The sequence below is a fragment of the Plectropomus leopardus genome, chromosome 8 (genome assembly GCF_026936395.1).
Source record: "Plectropomus leopardus strain MGB_pleo_1.0 chromosome 8, ASM2693639v1, whole genome shotgun sequence".
In the NCBI taxonomy this organism is placed as follows: Eukaryota; Metazoa; Chordata; class Actinopteri; order Perciformes; family Serranidae; genus Plectropomus; species Plectropomus leopardus.
Genome location: NC_142183.1, coordinates 23,319,546 through 23,332,235, shown reverse-complemented (window position 1 = coordinate 23,332,235; position 12,690 = coordinate 23,319,546). Strand labels below are relative to the sequence as shown.

At 40.2% G+C, this 12,690-nt stretch overlaps 1 protein-coding gene across 1 annotated transcript in view; it reads right to left on the bottom strand.

Annotated features, from left to right (window-relative positions):
• The window catches only part of nexmifb (neurite extension and migration factor b), a 62,911-nt gene extending 56,781 nt beyond the window's left edge, over nucleotides 1-6,130 (bottom strand). Inside the window, exon 1 of the mRNA XM_042493416.2 lies at nucleotides 6,016-6,130. The gene's annotated coding sequence lies outside the window, so the exon portion shown is untranslated. The remainder of the gene's footprint in view (nucleotides 1-6,015) is intronic.
• Nucleotides 6,131-12,690: the final 6,560 nt, after the last annotated feature.

Sequence of the window (12,690 nt, the reverse complement as noted above, 5' to 3'; positions counted from 1 at the left end):
CTGTGTCCACTGCATTAAATCCCCCACTTCTTTTGGCTCCTTCTCAAATTTCCCAGCATCAGATCTCGCTATCTGTTTCAAGAATCCCATGAGTTGAAATGCAAGGGGGCCCGGGAGAGTGTGAACAGAACAGGGGAAATTTCACATTATCTATCCATCTGCAATATAAGGGTCTGATGTGGAAGCAGGAAATGAGCTGTGAACGTCAAGCCTGCACGCTCATGGTCCCAGTGGCCATCAGCCTACACATTGAGATCAAGTAGGCAACGCGGAAAGTAGTTTAATAGACCCAGGTTTAATTGGACTTTTATTTGGTAATGGCAGAAATCCTGATGCATTACTTTAATTATCCTGGCATAACTAACTCATGAACATGATGCAAAACCGTGGCTGGCCTTGGCATTCAGGTAGCATCCAGCTGCTTTCCTCAATCTTTTTTTTTTTTTTAAACCTCCCATCTAGGGCTGGGCATTGTTTGAAAGATTACAATACCAGAACCTTCAAAGTGATACTGACACCAATAAAGTTCTTCATTTGACACCTTTTTTTCTGCTTAGTTTGATACCCGTCATATGAATACAGGCATTCAGTTGCGTGAAATGCAAACGGCAACCTCTGAGGCTGAAAAAGCTGAAGCCAACACAGATGCACCAAAAACTGCAGTTCCTCTAATGGCCACCTGAGGCCGGTTCCAAAAGCAGGTCAGTCCCCATAGACCCCTATGTTAAATGCCCAACTTTCCAACAAAAATAAACATCTTTACAGCCTGTTACAAACAATGGTTTTGGTATCTAAAGATAATTTTAACATTCATGACAGCTGTATGTGGGGTGATTTTTTTTATGATTCACCCATTTACATTTTATTAAGGCTTTAAGTTATGCATATTTAAGGGCCAGGGCCGCTTTAAGTGACAGGCTTTCTGCGAGGCATTGCTATAGTCTGATTTAGATCCATCCCTCTCTCCTCCACAGTTTAAACCTCTCGCCCAAATATGGTCCAAAAAACAAGATGGCAACAGCTAAACTCAAAGCTTCAAAACAGCAGTCCACAATAGGTAACTCATGGTTGCAACATCCATTATTAAAACCGGCTCTGGTGAAATGCTGCAACCATTTGTTGGTTAGGGCATCTAGCCACCCTAAACTGCCAGCTCCATCAAATACACCACACTCTGCTTCACCCCACCACATATACCACTTTGCCGCCAACATGGAACGGGTTCCGTTCTTGTTCCGTCATCTAATTTTGAACCATTCAGAGCATTTTGACCTTAATAAAATGTTTCTGAACCCGAGAAGTTGGTTCTTAACAAGAAATAAAACCTGATGACATCAGTGGGTGTGTCATACTTTAAGGATTGAAAAGCGAGGATGGAGAAGACAACAACAGTGATATCAAGTTAGAAATCATCAGGGGTGAAGTGCAGTTGTCTCATGAATTGTTGATCCATGCTTGTTTTTTGGATGAGAACAAATATGTCTAATGACAAAAAAAAGCTTTAATGTAAACAATGCAATCATATATTTTGCTACTACTTTTCACATTTATTATTGACACATCGTTAATACAATGATTCCACAAAAAACTGCTGGAAAAGTGCTAGAAAGCTCCAAGGTTCCAAGAATCTTGAATGGAACCAGTTCAAGAGCCAAGAACTAATTTTGTGGAAAAGGGGGAAGCGGTAATAGTCTTAACCTTTCCACCAACATGGAAATGGTTCCATTTTGGTTCCCCTACCTGACCTTGAACTGTTAAAGTCATTTTGACCAAAAATAATATGGTTCAGAACCAGAAAAATTAGACCTCAGGTGAAACCAAAATTAGGTTTTTCTTGACCTTCAGAGGGAACAATGATGACATCAGTGGGCGCGTCATACTCTAAAGGTTGAAAAAAAGTGAGAAATCATCTGGAAAAAGCATAAAGTGGCCTTATTAATAGTTGGTCCATGCTTTTTTGGATAAAAACAAATCTGTAATAACCAAACAAAAGCTCACAGGTCATCAATGTGATCAACCTCTTCGCTGCTACTTTTTTTACTTCCGTTGAGCAGCAACCACATCCTTGATACAGTGGTTTCCATAAGCCTGCTAGATAGCACAAAGGCTCCAAGACTCCTGAACAGAGCCAGTTCAAGAACCAAAGCTAGTTTGGAGGAAAATGAGTATGACTGTGTAGGTTGTAGCTTCTGCGGGTAGAGAGCCAATCACACAAATCAAAGACCACTTCCGGTGATTGGTTGTGAAAAAAAGTTTTAAAATGGTCTTTTTTTTCTACATCTGGGTACAAAAAGGACTGGAGGAGTTTTGATACTACTTGGCTCCACCGATTCCTTGAAGGTATCAAATACAGGGTGTCTACAGGTGTCAGACACTTGGATGGACTTATGGATAAATTATCTTTTTCTCATCCAAGCATTGCAGGTTAAGGTAAGGAGTATATATGTGGCCTGTGCAGAGGTGGGTTTTTATATCGGAATATTGTTTTTAGAATGAGCTAGGTTACTCTGCATTTTGCCAAGTAGAAAGTAAAAAGACAGTATTAGGTTCAGTGGTGGGTTTAAAGATTTGTAACATCAAAAATGTGTATTTTCATACAAAAGAGCTTGACTCATTTTGACAAAAATAAAATAAAAGACTGATCCATAAAATTAGTTAAAATGTTTGTGGCGAAAAAACGCAGTTTACTTATTATTATTATTATTCAATGACTTGTACAGCCTGATATTTATAAAAATTGACATTTTATGCCTTTTTAAGGACCTGCAGACACCCTGGAGTACCGATACCAGCCCTTCCTCTATTCTCAAATCACTCCTGCCTCTGCCATCCATGGGAATCTCTCTGAAAGGACCTGTGATGGTTTAAACCCTCTGCGTACTTTACCTAGTGAGCTGTCATGAATGAATCCAGAGAAAGAGGAGAGGAGAGCGCTGAGGCCATTTTTCCTCTAAAAAGAGCTGGGGCCCACCCAGATCCTATATGTGAGCATGTCCATGTTTGCCAGGCCCCTCAGAGTGCAGAGCAGCCCTCATCGGTTTGGCTGCTGCTATGGAGGGAGGGAGGGGGGAGGCACAGCTACCCCTGCAGAACGCTGGTCCAAGACAACCACAGGCAGCCTCTGCTCACATCTACACTCAGCCCAATCACACACCAACTGCTCTGTCAATGCCGACCAGCAGCCAATCGACGGAGAGATCCCTAATGTCTTTCTGATTGCGCTGTTTTTAATTCATTACATGACTGCGCTGTAACAGTTTTGCCTCAGTGCCTCACGCCTCGTACTGACACATATTTTCTAAAACGGGGCATTCTTTAAAGTAGATTAGCGCAGTTTGCCTGTCAGCTACAGATGTAATTTTTGCCTCTCTCAGCCACTGTGTATTTGTGTGTATTTGTGTGTGTGTGTGTGCAGCAGGATGTGAGTATGTTTACGTGCGTGTGCATGAGTATGCCAGTAGCGCGTGAGTACAAATGTGTGTGTCTTCCTGGAACAGCTCCCGTCTGGGGGGCAGAGCAGGCAGCAAAGAGCTCAGCAGCGCCTCAGTCCCTCAGGACACGCTGCAGCTCTCTCCTCGCGGCCATGAAAAGCAATCAGAGCCCAGCCGTCTCCCCTGGACTTACCTCTGCCTTTAATTACAGAACTCAGCAGCAGCAGCAGCACAGAGAACGACTGCCTCCACTGGGCCGCAGCCAGCATGTCACAGCCCAAATGCGGGGCTGGGGGGTCGACGCAGCAGGCCTCTGCATACAGTGGCCTGACATAAACACAGTGTGCTTAAACATACAGTGTGTCCTGATGAGCTCAGCGTGCTTCTACACAGACCGGGACAGAGGTGCTTCCATACCAATGTGCAGAGAAAACTGCAGAGCTCCAGACATAAAACACAGCAGGGCTCCATACAGGCTGGGAAAGCCTCTCTGTAACAAGATGTTCTCACCTGTATTCTGCAAAAGTTACAACTTGTAGTGCAAGCTATCAGGCAAATAATCACACAAAATAAACATCTGCAATACGGCAGTGTTGTATCCACTCCTTTATCATGCCTCGTAGTGATTAGAACACGCAAGGTGTAAAATATTAATCAGAAACATGATCTTCATATGAATAACGTGTCCACCGGTAAGAAAAGGAATGATTGATGACGATCTGCTCATTCTGTGTAATTGAGACTCTCTCCCATTTGACAGACGCGGTAGTAGAGGCCCAACACATGTGCCTAAGGCTGAAGTAGAGGAGAAGCCACAGAGCACACATGGGCAGGGGAAGATAAGAGACTATGTACACAAGCTGCTGGTTTTTATTGCTGCAACATAACGCTCGGATAGCATTTTAAACACATTTTTAAGGAAAAAAAACAACCTTCCAGCACTGTCCTTGCTACTGTGGAACAGAGCCATGATGTTGAAATGTGTCATTGGGCTCAACTTCTCACCCGATTTGAATGTAGAACGGCACTTGAGTGAAAGCAATGAGAGCTGACCAGGAGGGGACGTGAATGGCAAATGCTGTTAAGACGAACCTTCATGGTGAGCTCTGTGGCATGTCACAGAAGGGAGACACAGTTTGATATGATAGTTGTTACTTTCCATATCTGTGATCCTCAAACGAGACCAGGCGGTCAGAGCAAGGAGCCCCTCTGCACGTCACGAGGCCTCAGGCCCCAATGATGGCACACGTTATCATGTATGTTAATGACACCCACATCAACCTGTCAACTCAATTTGGCCCTCTTCTAGGCTCTCTTTGACTCAATCAATGCATGGCCTTCCATCTGGTTTCCACTGCTGTCTTCACATTAAGGAGGAAGAGGGCAGTGACAGGCTGCCCTCTGGACCACCATCAGTGTAACATTATATACCACCCAATGCAGGCTGAAAAGTCCAAAAACAAACCTGTCAGATAGGCTAATAAAAGCTCCATAACATAAATCAAAACCAAGTCGTGTCAGGTCAATAACCGTGTGCAGCGCAGATCATTAATTGTGGCGATAAATTCACCAAGTTCTTATTTGAAAATCCCATCTTACAAGTCGTTCCAATAAACATCCGCCTGGGAAATGTCTAGCTCGTTAAAATTTAATCCAATTAAAACCCCTATTTAAAACAAAGTTAACAACTGATTCTAACACCTCCACAAAACCACAGCACAGAGGCTGTTATTATGGGCTGCAGCTCATTATTCTCTAGCATGGCTTGTCTGGCTCGCAGTGTGGCTGACTGGGACATCCAGTAAACATCTGTCATGAGGCATCCTTAAAGGGGAGCACAGACACAGTAAGCTACTGATCCAGTGACCCGACAGTGCAGGCATTCACACATGCCCTGGTGCACCTGTGTGTGCTCTGCCATCCAAGTGTTTAGGCCAATATTTTAAGAATTTGTGCTTATAAACCGTTTATGAATCATTCATTCGCCTTATCACAGTGGAGGGGCCTAGCTGTAAGATGATGTGTTATCCCATTGGGGTTCAATAGCCCATTCATGAATCATTCATTAGTTTGGACTATAGATTATTCCCCTTTATTCATTTCCTATTCATTTTGGGGCAGCACCGCTCGGGATGCATAGCGTTGATTCAAAATGACGTCCACAGGCCAGTGTTTGCCTTCAAAACACACAAACAGTGCAAGGTAACTGGCTTCAATATGCACAACCGCACGTGGCATCTGTATTTGTGCTGAATTTCTAAGCCTAAAGCGAATAGGTCAGTGGCTGTGCTTTAAATAAGTGGGGGTATTTTTCGCAGGGAATGGGTAATCGATGGAGCAGAGACGAATGAATGTAGGCTACGACAGCTGTCCCAAGGAGGTAGGGCAGCTACTACACCGCATGCTTGGTGTGTTCTCCCTTTGAATAAAATGTCCGATCAGATCAAATCAGGCAAAGCAGGGCTATAAATCACTCTGTGTATAAATCAAGCTGTCATGTGCATACCGAACAGAGCTCGCTCCCTATTCAAACACACACACGGCACACGCTGAATAGCAGCATAATAACGTTTTCACTGCCTACCTCCAGAGCGTATGCGCCCAAACTGCGTTTTTTCCCCCGTCGCAATGGGATCCTTCTCAGCTGCTTTGGACTGTATCAGAGATGCGTCTTTCCCCCGAAATGCAAACACTTCCCCTGCATGTTCCCCCACCCTCCCCGCCACCACCACCACCAGCAGCAGCCCGGGCCTCCAGTAATAGCAGGTGGACGCGCCTCTCAATGATGGAGACAGCGCGACTCTCCTCTCCCCCGCCGCTCCATTTTCAATTACGGAAGAATTCGTATTCCAGGAAACGCGCTATCGGGCAGCCAGCATGTCCTAATATCGCCGCTTTTCTCAGGACAAACAGGGGCCGTCGCCTTTCAAACTCCCGGTTCGCGGCGCCCCTCGCCTGCTCTCTGCCTTTTACGAGATGCTTGATGTTGCCATTGTCACGGCGTATTTTTCTTTCCTTTTTTTTTTTTTTTTTTTTTTTTTTTTTTGCAGCTGGACCTCTCCCCCTCCTTGCGGCGCGCAGTCTCGTAGGCGCGCACTTTGCCTGCTCCCCCTCCGATTCCTCTCGGTCCGACCTATGAGCGCGCACAGCCAGCCGACGCAGGGCCACGCACTGCTTTGACGGACGCGCTGAGCAAATCAGGTAGCCCACTCCAAATAGGACTGTATCATAACAGGGCAACTGCAATGACATGAATAATGAATAGGCTACTCATGTATGCCTATGCTGGATGATAGGCCCACTCATAACACTTACCGGACTGGAAGCAATATTTGGATAGACTTGAGTCTCTCTCTCTCTCTTTCTCTCGCTCGCTCGCTCGCTCTCTCTCTTTCCCAATATGAATTGGATCCGCGAACTGTAAAAAAAAAAAAAAAGAGAGAGAGAGAGAGGATGAATAATCGATCAAATTATTTAAATAGAAAAATATACAATTTGATATTTCTTGCAAAATATCAGTTTGTAGTCAACTGATCGTGTCACATTTCCTGCAGTTACACCGCACAGTTATGTCAAATGAGAGCTCACAGTGCAGACATGATGTACTGTAAACATGTCAGTCAGGACACAAACACCACCACTTAGATTCCTTAATATATTTCGGGAAAACTGTGGTGCACTTTTCAGTAAGTAAATTTGTATTTATTTATTGCCCTTTAAACTCCGTGACTGAAGCAAAAAGCCTAATATACGGTTAGTTGATAACTGATTAGTCAGTTGACTAAATCTGATTAACAACTACTTTGATAATCAATGATCTGTTTAATAATAAAAAGCGTTTGCTGGTTTCACCTTAAGAGTGTGCTGACTTTTTTGTTTTTTACTTTTATGTCACTCTACATTGAATAGGGTGAATTGAGGGCATTGGCGCCCCCAAGGGGGGGCTGGAGGGGGAATGGGCACTTTGATACAATTACTGCAACTGTAGCAAGTATCTCACTATCAGTTTCCTCATTCATATTTAAAGATGCTACAAATTATACTCAGCTCCAAAAAGAGACCGAAAAGCAGGAAATAAAAATGAAAGTACAGAGTTGCCGTGATGGAGAAGATACACCGCCTCGTCTAATTGCACTGGTGTGAACCAGCAGGTTTTTAAAACGTTGTAGACTGGCTTATTGCAAGTAGATGCACATTGCATCTCGTGTCGTCGCAAATCTTTGGTCTAAACTGGGCTTAAGAAGCTGTGGTGTGCTCATAGCTTCTCTGGAAGGGGGCTATATAACGCTCCAAAATTAGGCAAAAATTTGGATAAGAAACAATTGGCATGGCAATTTTTAAAGAGGTTCCTGGAGCTTTGCCCACACAATATCTGAATAAAATGGTTTATATGGGCACCCACGAGTTTCCCGTAAACTCGAGAGGGCTTGTTCCCAGTAAATGTTTTGTTCGCTTACAATCAATGTATTCCTTCAAATTAAAGCTGTTTATTTGTCTTTTTAAGGAAAACCAGTAACATAAAAAAGGTTGTTTTGGAATTCAACATGATAATTGTACTGGTATTAGTCTATGCAAATTAGATAATTAGTAACATTAACTGTAAAAAACAAAAAACAAATCAGCTTGTAATTCCCTAACTTTCCATATTGACATAGTTTTCAATTTGCCTATATACATGAACTGCATAGTAGAATTTCTGAAATTGCTGGTTTCAGTGTGCCACCCCAAGATTTCAGTGAACCCATCTGGGCACTCTTACGAAAAATTTCTGGGGGCAGCATCTAGTAAAGGTAATTAAAACAGTTTTTCAGTGTCTACCTTGTGTAAGCTTTCTTGCCATAATTTAAAAAAGAAAAAAACATTACCTCGCACATGATACATTTCAGTAATACTGAAGCTGTGACCTATCCATTTGAGGAAGGAAGAAGTATATCATATTCCAAGTGGGTTTGGCATAGTCTTTTCTGTAAATTAACCCCAAAGCCTGGTTTTTGTTTGTTTTCTTTTGGTAACGTTTAGGTGATTGGGACAACACATTTTATCACTTATGATTTAGACTAGTGTAAGTATATTTATTGCAAAATTACATTCATACATTGATATAACTAAATAATATAATAATATAATTAAAATGACTACTAAATCTACCTTCGACCTTCTTCTACCTTCTAATTACTCATGCACATTATCATTTACCTGAATGTCATTATGAATTAAGATTATGCTCACTTCCGTTAAACTTTATTACTGGAGGTCTAAAAGTCTATACACAAATCATACAGTGTTAAGCTGCCATTCCTCTCTCTAACAACAACACCCTCCCTCCAGAGGCGGAGCAGGTTGGTGGCCTCTGGGGCTCCAGCCCTCAGTGTTTCCTCAAAAGCATTGAACCGATGTTATTTTCCGAAGAAATCCAATACAATTGAGTCAATGTTCTTCCGTTAGCCTAATATTCAATTCAGAGTATTGAAGACCACATTTACATCACATTGTTGGGGATCCTTGATTTGCTATAGGAGCACCCCAGATTATTATGGTATGGATTCAGATGCAGCTGATTTGTCAAGAAAACAATAATTTTTTGACCTCTCCTCTAGCAGAGTATATAACCAAATTAGTTTTCAAAATTACTGTTAAGTACTGTTTACACCAAATCCCTACCATTATGTAACTTAAAAATAGTAATAGTAATTATTATTACCAGTAAAGTAATATAACAGGTGTGGGTTTTCCCTTGTTTGAAATTCTTTTTTCATTAGGTTTTGACAGAAGTAATTTTTAGAGAGGTGTTTTAGCCCCTAATTCTGGTCATGTTTATATCTTCATGTATTAAGATTTTCTCTGTTTTGCCTCTAATTTCTCTAATTACAAAATATTTTTTAACGTAGGTGATGTAGACTGATATATGGGATGATGAATTTGAACAAATGTTTTAGAAATAAAGATAAATGTTCAATATTTTGTAGGTTGGCCTTTGTATTCAGCACGTTTTCCCTATGCAGTTTTAATGAATTGTTTTTTGTCAGTTACTTTACAAGCCTTAGGCTGGGTTTTACCAGTGAGGATTAATCTATTCTCAGATAAGCTCTAATCAGAGTTTAGTAAAACTAAGTTTAAAATGAGTAAATCCAAATTTAAAACTATACAGAGCTCTGTTGACCATTTAACAATTAATCACAGTTTAGTAAAGTCAGGTTTATTTGTTTAAAGACAGAATTTGAACAGAGCAGCACAGTGAAAAAGAAAGCAACGACTTGGCAGCAACTGTTGGACTGTTTTAAGCGGGTTTCAACAGATCAACTGGAGTGAAAGAAAAAATGAGATGTTGCTCAGCTTAAAGCTTGTTGGAAAACGCGAAGACAAAAAGGATACAGCAAGTGTGAGACCGGAGATGCTGAAGCATCGGTGGTACAGCTGTGTTTCTCTCACTGCCATGTTTAACAGCTGGCCTGATTTTCCTGTTCAGATCCAAAACAGTTTCCTTGGTGAACTGGCCGGTGTCTTGACAAAAATTCATCATCATCATCATCATCATAAAAGTAAAGTAGGTTGAATCTGTCTCTAAACTTTTGAGGAATTTGATTATTTTTTCTCAGTCCATCTCCAAAAGACAGCCATTTAAAGTTAAACCTCCTTAACTGTGGCTTTAAGATTAACCCTACATCCCAGTTTAAACTAAAGTTTAACGTTTTGGTGCAACAAAATTATATTTAATCTAAGTTTAGAGTACAAAATAAATTGGGATTTAAAGAGAGGTTTAAATTTAATCTTTCTAAATTTAAGAAAGTTTTAAAGTTTGGTGCAACAGAATTTGAACCATATGAAACCTGAGAAAATTCTTGCAAAATTACCTAGGGGAAAAGGGTATTTTAAAAAAAACAAGAAATGACCCAAAAGAGTGCTGAAATTTGAAAAAAAAGAGAAAAGTAGATATTTTTGTAACATAATTTTGACAGCATAATAATAATAATTATACATATAGTTTTCTGGAAATTCGTTCTAATAAAAAATGTCACAGGGGGGTTAAACAGCTTGTAAAAGGCATCTGAATGCAGCACAAAAAAACTAATGTCAATCTAGGTCTCAAAGGGTTAAACCATGATTTTCCAGGTTTAAAAGTTAATCCTTATTGGTGCAGTCCAGAGTGGTTTAAATGGTTTATCACACTTGCCATTATAGAGCACATCGGCCTGATGGTATCCATCATGAGTAACATTTTTTTGACCTTTTTTGACCTGACCAAATCTCAGTGAGATAAAACGTCTTTATGAAACATTTGTGTCATGGAGAAAGTGCTTCGGCATTACTTATTCCTTCATGTTCACAGTTTTTTGATAGGCTTGCACGTACATGGTGTGCATTCTCCCTAAACTTAAAAATAATAACATCAGATAATATTTGCTTATTTTTAGGTGGCAGGAGTGAAAATTAGTCATCTTCAACATTTGTTGTGTTATGGCTTAAGAATAAAGACAGTTGGAGAATAATTAGAAAGAAAAAGAGGATTTAGGCTCTACGGGAGGATTTTTTCCTCTGAAACTGTCATGTTTTGTCCAAAATATTTGCAGATTTTTAGGAATTCTTTCATCTCAAATGGATTGAAAATGGTGCATACACTGTGGCTGCCGTAATATGAGAAAACAATTTTTCCCAGGGGGATATACCCCGGACAATACACTGTAAAATGTTTGACTGTACATTTACAATAAATGACTGACTAGTAGTTGCATTACTTTCACACTAAGTCACTGTATCATTTAACAACATTTAACAACTTACTTATTGCCAAATGCTACATCTACATCCTGTAAAATACTGGAAATAATTAACAGTGTAGGTTTGGCTCAGCCTCTGACTCCCTCCTTTACTTCTCTCACCCAAAATTTAATTGCACACACTTATTTGAGGTTAAAAATGCTCAAAGTCCAATATGAAAAAGGCCAAGAGGTCAAGGCTTAACTCAAGGGTTAACTTAGCTAGCAAAAAGTGCCTGGCAAAATCCAACTATGAACATATTTTGGGGTGTATCAGGGATCTGCACACATGGAGAGGTTGGTAACCATCAATCTAAAGCATACAGAAGAACCATATACAATTCTGTTCATTAGCAGAGCCTTTCAGTGCTGTCCAAATCACCCCAAATCATGACCAAACAACAACAACCTAATTCCAAAAACAGGAACATTGTATTATAACGTTTTTTACTGACCTTGTTGCAGTAGTGCTTCATTTTCATATTTCCATCGAGGGATTGTGCAGCATGTTAGCAATGACAAGTTTTTGGGACTTGTGATGAAAACTTTCCTTCATCTCATCCTCATGCCTTGCAGGGTCAACTTCCTGATTGTAGCTTGCCCCGCCCACCCACGTGATGTCACACCAATGAGGAGTTTCACAGGTAGGGCTCAGCTAAAAAAAGCTTCCATTTGGCCCTATGTCCCACTTAATCTCAGTTCACTAACAAGACACAAAACAAGACATCTTTTGTTGTTTTTTTTGTGGGCGGAGGGGTGTTTTATTTGATCTAACAGAAATAGACAGATGACAGATCTTTATACAATTATGCCCACTTTCCTCTACCCACCCAAGGCCACCTCCAGCAACCTCCCTCGAGCAATTAAAGAAAATAATAATAATAATGATGATAATAATCATAATAATAATAATAAGAAGAAGAAGAAGAAGAATGTAACATTCAGGTATAAGAGACAAAATAAACAAATTAAAGAAAAAGTAATAATAATATAAAGGAAGAGAAACAACAAAGTTTCAATGATTTTCAGGATTTGATTGACATATTGATCATAAGAAGGTGTGCCATATTACATCACGATTGCTTTAAAAATCTAAACAGTAACATACATGGCCACAAACAGCAAATGCATTATAAGCCACATATCAATCAATAGTACCTAAAGCTACCCTTCTTGCCATAAATTCTACATGTAGTTGCCCTATTTAAAAAAAACAACTAATTATATAACTTATATAACTCTTGACTCTTATATCTTATAGTAGATTTTATCTAAAAAAGACATCTAAAAAGGTTTCTTTGATCTCTGGGAAGTTACGACGTATATGTTTACTGACAACTTCTAAGGGCTTCATATTATTTTCATGATTAGTTAATCTGACGATTATTTTCTCCATGAATAGATAATAATACATAATAATTTTTTGATGTAAAATGCCAGAAAACAGTAATAACATTCATGTCACATTTTCCAAAAGCCTAAACTGAAATGTTTCAACTGCTTAT